Source organism: Mesoplodon mirus (genome assembly GCF_964341445.2).
Source record: "Mesoplodon mirus genome assembly, chromosome: 14".
Taxonomy (NCBI): domain Eukaryota; kingdom Metazoa; phylum Chordata; class Mammalia; order Artiodactyla; family Ziphiidae; genus Mesoplodon; species Mesoplodon mirus.
Genome location: NC_138990.1, coordinates 63400356 through 63408931, shown reverse-complemented (window position 1 = coordinate 63408931; position 8576 = coordinate 63400356).

Below are 8576 nucleotides of genomic sequence, written 5' to 3'. Positions count from 1 at the left end.
CCAGTGCTTCTTCACCTGACCCTTGAAGCAATTGATAAGATTTTCTTAGTGAGAAAATCTCTAGCAAGGATGTGGCTAATGGTACTAATATTAGTTCCCAGGGGAAGAATTTGGAGGAGAAATGGAGAAAAGAAAGAGGACTGGGCTGTGTCAATTCAATGAGCACTTACTAGATGCTAACTATGTAGCAGACACCAAGAGATAAATAAAACCTCTCTGTCCCTGGAAACACTTGCAGATGAGTAGGAACTAGCAACTACAGAGGAAATTTTTCCCAGGATTCAGACACCGCTATGCAAAACTGTCCGGCATCCCAGCAGCTCATTTCCATTCTGAGACCTTGTTCTGTTACAATTATTGGGCAGCACAGTTCACTCTGTGGGCTACAAAACTCCCCAGCTAATTAGCAGCTCACAGATGTTAACCCAGCATCTGGGTGCTGGATGAGGCACACACAGCCAGCCAAAATCTCAGGATGCTTGAAAGGAAAAAGAGAAATTCAGATGTCATTGGTGCAAACAGGCAGCAGGCCCTGTCCCAGCCCAGCTCAGAAATTCAGTTCTTGATGACAGCCTCACTCTATCAAGACTTCAGTTATTGGGACTTCCCTGGTGGTGCAGTGGTTAAGCATCCGCCTGCCAATGCAGAGGACAGGAGTTCGAGCCCTGGTCTGGGAAGATCCCACATGCCGCAGAGCAACTAAGCCCATGCGCCACAACTACTGAGCCTGCGCACCACAACTACTGAAGCCCGTGCACCCTAGAAACCATGCTCTGCAACAAGAGAAGCCATCGCAATGAGAAGCCTGCGTGCTGCAACGAGAAGCCTGCACACTGCAACAAAGAGTAGCCCCTGCTCGCCACAACTAGAGAAAGCCTGCGCAACAAAGACCCAACGCAGCCAAATAAATAAATAAATAATAAAGAAATAAATTAATTAATTTAAAAAAAGACCAGTTATTGAGAAAAGGGACTATTTGCTTAAAAAAAATGCATTATCCATCATGGGATCCAATCCAGGCCAGTGTCAGTTGGATCAATCAACCTTTTAAAAATCTTCTTAGGGTAAAGATTCAGCTACAGTCATGAGTTAAAGATGTGAGGGAGAGAAAAATAGTGCACAGCTTACAATGGTTAACACTGGGTTTAAAACCAGTGACACTGCATTAATCTTGTTGAGGCCTAGTAGGAATTGAGTAAAATTTGTTTTAACCATTTCTGTTCTGATTGATAAGCATTAAAAATTATTGAATTTTGTGGAAGATAAGAAGGGGAATGACTTCAGTGGGGAAAGGGGAGGCAAGTCATGGCTAAATCAACTTCTTTTTTTTTTTCTGATTAAAAATACCCCAGAATTTTCCACCAAAGCTGTGTATCTGTTTGCTAAATATCAAATGAGTGCCTTATTGGCCAATTTTACTCATCCCCCTACAGATATATTTCCAAGTCACGAATCCTCCTATCCATACACGACAGGAGAGGTAGTAACTGGGGGTATCCATAGCTGTTAGGGTAACTTTTTGTATCCCTAAGTGAATTACCCATTGTTCCTCTGTATTTTTACAGGTAGAGTTATGGCAGAGATTTCAGGAAACCACAGGCTGGCTTCATAGGTGTGCCTCCAGTGCAGTTACACAGGGCTGCACACTAAAAGGGACCCACACTTGGTGGTTAATGCTCACCATTCACCGTCTTGAAATTCTTAGTAATTTTATCTTTGATTTTGTTTCTGTAAGTGAATAGGACAATGGAGCATGTGCCCAGGGATTGGTAGCCTTTACCCTCCTGCAGTCCTGTCTTCCTAGCCTTCCTGCCTCCCTGGGATGGATTTTTGACTATCTGCTCCCTATCCCCTGGCAACCTGAGCCTCACCTGGCCTCCCCTTCCCCGTCCCTGCCTTGTGATCACTGCCACCCTCCACCTGGAGTGATGACCAGGTTGCATTGGTGGGAGGAGGCCTGCGTGCCACTGTTGCCTTCTGTTCCTGGCAGGGGTCTGGGTCCAGGTGTGGGGAGGGTCCAGGTGGGGTGTGTGCTCATGGCATCTCATGGCAGGGTGAGGTGGCAGCAATCTCTGCCCTGGGCTGGCAATGCCGCAGTGGGCAGCCTCTGATCTAGGTACTGAGTGCAGCCAGCATGGAGGCTGCAATCTCTCAGGGAGTCACCTGTTGACTGTGGGTTGGGCCAGTGGGCCTATGAGAAGGGGGAGATTGATCTCCTCACCCCTGGCCAGGGCCCTGTATTTTCATTTTGCAGTGGACCTGGCTGGCAAGTGGTCAACTTCAAAGACTGTGGAGATGGGAAGAAGCCAACTTCTTGATGAATAGAGTTTTTATATGGCATCTAGCTTGGTATAAGACCTGTTAGTAAAAACATTAGTAGAAGAAAATATGTTCCTGCTCTCAAGGGATTTTTAACCTAGTTGGAAATAGATGAAATTGACATAGATGAAATAGCAAGAAGGTTTCATCAAGGATGTGGAATTAGAGAGTGGTCCTGAAAGTAGGATTTAGGTATGGAGGAGAGGAAGGAAGATACCTGGTCAATGTGTTTCAAAATGTAGGGAAGCCACCGGGAAGATCTCACATGCCATGGAGCAGCTAAGCCCGTGTGCCACAACTACTGAGTCTGTTCTCTAGAGCCCACGAACCACAACTACTGAAGCCCACGCATCTAGAGCCCGTGCTCCACAACAAGAGAAGGCACTGCAATGAGAAGCCTGTGCACCACAACGAAGAGTAGCCCCCGCTCGCCACAACTACAGAAAGCCCGCACGCATCAACGAAGATCCAACACAGCCATAAATAAATAAATTTATAAAAAACAAATCAAAACAAAATGTAGGGAAGCCAGCGCAACCTCAGAACTTATGCTGACCCGATGACTGTTGCATATTTTGGTTCAAGGCCACTCGCTCACAGCATTCCAAGGGCAGGACTATCCTGGTAAGAGGGGAAGATACGGGAACAGGCACAGCTGATGTGGATCACTGAGTGAGAGGCCTGACAGAACGGAAGGTGTGGGGTTAAGGTGGGAGGTTGGCTGCACCAACCCTGCATCCTGTCAGGCAAAGGAGAGAAAATGGGTTCAGAGCCTCCCAGCTGTGTGCACTGAGGTGCTTACAGCAGGCTGCTACTATTCAGCACAGCAGGCCACTCCAAGTTCTTCCTAGACCAGCGAGGAAAGAACAAAGGGAACTGACCTTGTGCTTAAGATGCAGCGAACTCGAACTTCACAGGGAGCTCAATGATGAGAGGGAAAAGCAAATATTCTCTGGTGAAGGTTGACTTAATTAGCTATTTTAATAATTCATGAGTCTTTAAAATGTTTGCCAGAAGATTCAGAGCTCAGATTCTGCTTCTGGTGTTTAGCTCTGGGTTTTCTCCATCACAGGTTGTGCTGCCTCATGGATCAAAGACAGGAGCCTGGGAATGTGAGGTCTGGTTGGCCAGACCGTGCACAGCTCTTAACCCTTTGGGGCTTAAAACCTCTTTGAGAATCTGATGAAAGTTCTGCACCCTTGCCCTAGAAGAATGTCTGTATACACAAATTCAGGGCTTTACAGGTTCCCCTGAGGTCCACCCTTGAACTCCAGCTTAAGATCCCTGATTTAGATGACCTCTAAGCACTCAAACATTCTCTTTTAACTTACCAACAAGCAGTCTGTCAGGCTGTTAGCTGGAAATGCCGTGACCCTTTGGGCTTGCAGGCAAGCAGCCTCATGTGGCTGTTTTGCAAAGTGAGAGGTGCATACTGCAATATCTGTTCATCAGGCTGAAGTAACAACGCTAATGCAGAAAAGAGAACTGAACGAATCCAAAGCCCTGAGTCAGCTCCCTCCTGCCACCTGCTAGCAGGCAGTCTGCTGAAGCTGAGGGGGTCAGACAGCTTGGGGCCCTCAAATCCCAGCTCAGTCACTTTCTGGCTGTGACTTGGGGGAGGCACTTAGCCTCTCTTAGCCTCATTTTCCTCATTTGTAAAATGGGGCCAGTCAGATTTACCCTGTTTCCTCATGTTCTGAGGATGAACTAAACCAACCTCTGTAAATCGTCATGCATAGGGCCTGGGCCACTAGCGCTCAGGAAAGGGAGTTCGTTCCCCTGATTTTACCCATAAGGAAGAAGGGTGCTGTGAATTTGGGGACACCGTCTTGATTTGATGGTGGGGGAGGGCACAGGCTGAGGAGGGGCAGGAAACTCTCTCTCTCTCTCTCTCTCTCTCTGAACCCCTCCGTGTGGCACCTCTCCCTTCCCTCATCTCCCTCAGGACTCCACAAGGGAACCTAGGAGGGGTGCAGCTCAGGAGGCTGGAGGGGGATCTCGAGTAGCAGCCATGGTCTGAAGCGGCTCCTTGTCTCAACCCCTCCGCCACTGTTCAAGCTTGTGGAGGCTGCGGGAAACGATGAAGGGAGATACCGGGCTTTTTCTGGCTGCAGGCCTGACTGCAGCAGAGAGGGGGCTGCGGAGAGATGGATGGCTTCCTTCTCCTCTGTGTCTGAGCAGACAGTTTGCGTGTGATTCAGAAACCCACAGTGAAGCTGGGGCTGGTCCTGGGGGACACGATGCAACTCCTGCTCTCAAGGACCTTGCCACTTTGCCATGGAAATAAGAAAAGCCCCAGGAAGGAAAGTGACAAAGGGCTACATTGCTGGATGCAGAACATCCTGTCCAATACAGAGTCCGGGAAGGGTGGGGACAGTGAGGGCAGGCTGATTGAAAACAGGTTTCTGCGGTGCCAGGCAACTGACAAGCACTGACTCAGTCTCACAGTCACCCCGCAGCATCGACGCTCTTAGCCTTCGCTGTGTGATGAGGAAACGGAAGCTCAGAGAATCAGTGACTCAAGCAAAGGCAACCACAGTTATGTGGCGCCAGAGCATTCAAACCAGGTCTTCCTGCCTCTGAGATCCTTTCTTCCGTTCCCCAGCCGGGCTAGCTAGGTGAAACGGGAGACCTCCGAAGCCCTAACCTGAGGCCTCCGAGGCCCTTCCCCAGCTGCCGGCAGTGCTACGCGCGCACGGAGTCCAGCTCGGTAAATATTTGCCCTGTGATTGGGAAGGGGAGAATGCTCCTTTCTTGGCTCTAGGCAGCTCTCGGCAGTTCACGTGCACTGATTACTTTTCCTCCCATATTCCCCCCACCCCCACCCCGCGAGGAATCATCATCCCTCCCTTCCCTCAACTGCAAACCAGGCTCTAGAGAGCCTGTCTCAGACCTGCCTTAGGCAGCCCCAGGTCTCCTTTGTCTCATTTCAGATAGCAACCTCTATCCGAAAATCCTAGTTAAGAGAAATACCTTAATAAGGCCGACTTAGGAGGAATCAATGTTTTGAGGCCTTCGCAGCCTCAATGTCAAGGAAGACTGCCTGTGTTTGAGCTCCTAGGAAGGAAGGCATTTTGGATTTTCTGGGGAAAGCCGGCATTCCAGAGACTGACAGTGGATCAGTGAGAAGTAGGTCTACAGCCAGCAGCAGCAGGGAAGCTTCAGCCCGGCTTGGGCCTCTGCCGAGCAGGAACCCTGTCATCCTAGGGAATTTTCTGAGCAGTCTCCTGACCTGATTTGTAGCTGGTGATATGAATGCATTACCCAAAGCTGGGCACCAAGCGGAGAGCAAAATGAGACCCTCTCCATTCATTTCCAGCCATTGATTCAATGATGTTGATGAACTGTGATTTTTAAATGGAAAGGGCTTTGTCATCACGACTTTTCAATAAAATTCTAGCACAGCTCTTTATTTCCTAAGGCCCTAAGGATCTTTTTCACATGTTGGATATGACATATTCCCCTGGGTCAGCTTTTATTTCATTGCCATTTTAAGGGTATCAGAGCATGTGGCTAGAATTTACATCTAAATAATAGATTTCTGGATGGTAAAAGCTTGTATTATTACTTACACTTAGTAAAATCCCTTTGGATGGTAAAAACCAGCATAATATTAATTTTTCTTGCGTCACTTGACAATATGAATTGGTTTTGTGTAAGGACAAGGAGCTCACTGGATTGAATTTAGGAAATGGGCAAAACAAATTTGACTTCAGTGGGTTTGAATGATTACAATTTAATAGACACATAAACGCTAGGAACCTAATTTATCATTGCTTTCAGTTTTGTTTATTTGAGACTCCATCATCGTTGGTATAAACAGGCTTTATGAAAGATTATGGATTCAATTTCCAAATGACCTGTAAATGGCTTTCTATAGAGAGATTACTTGATTTGTTGTTTTCCTGAATAAAACATGTTTTTGCCCAGTGGGATTATATAGCCCATATATTAACATTAGAAGATTATTCTGTTGCGCTTGGCATCTCTGATGTGCAACGTTTGATTTGCTCTGATCTATTTGTCTTCACTCTCTTTAATACACTGGGATGGAATGCATAACCTCTTAAGACCTGCACTTCAATGAATCATAAGAGAATGTCTGCCTGTGTGGCAGTTAATCATCTGAATGATAATTCTGGTTCCCTTGAAAAGTGTTAAAGTGTCTGCTCTTCGAAATAGACTTCAGTGAAAGCTGCATGAGAGCTGCTCTGGGTCACTGATGGGGAATCATAATTGACCTCAGCTTTGGTCGCATGGTAACAGACTCTCTGGGTATTAGATCATTGCATACCACAGAATTACCAACACACTGACCTCAAAGTCAGGGGAAATGTTTGCATGTGCAATTCAGAAAGTTACATAGAGTGGACCCTGGTAGAGAAAGGCAGCCTGTCAGGAGAGCTGGAGCCTCTGGGAAGATGGCCCTCCAGAAGTGTGCCATATTGTAAAAACCTGTTCAATTTCAATCTTTTCACAAAGGGATTGTAATTTTCACAGCCCTACTAGACTAATGAAAACACTGAAAGGGGAATTAGTAGCTACATGAAGTCAGTATCTCAGAATGCTGAGACTGGGGAGGACCTTGGGAGGCCATTAATTTTCATTTTCTGGGGGCCAGTTGGCATATTTTAATGTATTAAAGCTATTGTCTAAAGGGCTAGAAAAGCTAATTGCCTAAAGAGGGAAGATTCTACCTCTCTCCAGGAAACTCCATTTGTTGATGTTGTTGCTATTTTACTACATCATAAAACTCCAGATTGAAGGATACAAAGTTCCAGTGGAGAGGAAGTCATCACCCAACATCAGTTTTGGAAGAAATGATTCCATTGTTAGTGACAGGAGCATGTTCATTCCATAATTCAACAACTTTAACGCAGTCTCCATTGAAGAGACTTGGGTGTTTCAGATCAAACTAAATCGGGCCACAGGCCAAACCGATTTTAAATGTATTGACTTTAAGATTTTAAGTTGACTCAATAATTCCAAAGTCTAGCAAAGGAATACAAATAGTTAAACTATTCATTCATAAATGTGTGGCAACCTAGGAGTGAGTCAGTACAGATTAGTGCCATGGAAGCAAATCAAATTCCCATCTTAAGGGAGCCTGCCCCTGGATGTAGAGGGTGGTGAGAAGGCTGGAGGACTGCCTGGCTTACTAAGTCCTCACTTCAAACCCCAAACTTCCTCTCCTCTTCTTCCCGCCCCCGGTACACGGGCCTCTCACTGCTGTGTCCTCTCCCGCTGCGGAGCACAGGCTCCGGACGCGCAGGCCCAGCGGCCATGGCTCACGGGCCCAGCTGCTCCGCGGCATGTGGGATCCTCCCGGACCGGGGCACGAACCCATGTCCCCTGCATCGGCAGGCGGAGTCTCAACCACTGTGCCACCAGGGAAGCCCCCTCTCCTCTTCTTAAAGCCCCCAAATACTAAGTTTGTCATTTTCCACTTCTCCCTGGAAGATAATTCTCTTTCCCCAAGATGCTTTAGATAACCCTAAAGCCCCTTCTGATCACATCAGCGATAAGGCACTACATGCACCCCACTCTGGCTTTACCTCTGATTGGTCTGAGTGTTCCCGTTGTCTTCCTTGTCTTTTTATCTTACAGGTGTCCATGATTGTACCTAGCATATAGTAGATACTCAACTTTTCTTGTTGCTGATAGTTTGTTGACACAATTTTAGAGGATCTGCAAATTCTATATGAATGCAGGACTTAGGTTTGACTCTTAGCAGTAAACCTGCTTTTTCAGCTCCAGCCTCTATTTTCTGACAAGAGATTATCCCTTTTATCCATTTGGAGCCCACTGTATTCTAGAAACCATAGACTGAAACCCTGCCTTCAGAAAGTTTTTAGGATATTGACCTAAAAAAGAACTTCTTGGAATTCCTGTAAAATGTGCATTGCCTTGAATTGTATTCTAGTTGTTTATGTTTATAGATTTTGTATCTCCAGTTAGAACAGGGTCTTCCATTTCTTATTTCACATAGTGCCCAGAACAGTGCTGGGCACTAGTAGGTACTTAGTAAGAACCCGGATAATGAATGGATGAATGACTGAACACTGTATTCACAGACAGAAAAGTGCTGTGAATAGATCTGGAGGCCAGATAGAGATGAGTTAGAAATCTAATTCCGAGATCTACCAGCTTGTGTGACTGGGAAAATTATGTAAATCCTTTAAGCTTCAGCTATTCCATCTATAAACTTGGATGGTTGTAGAACTGACCCTGAAAGTTTGCCATGAGGATTAAAAGTG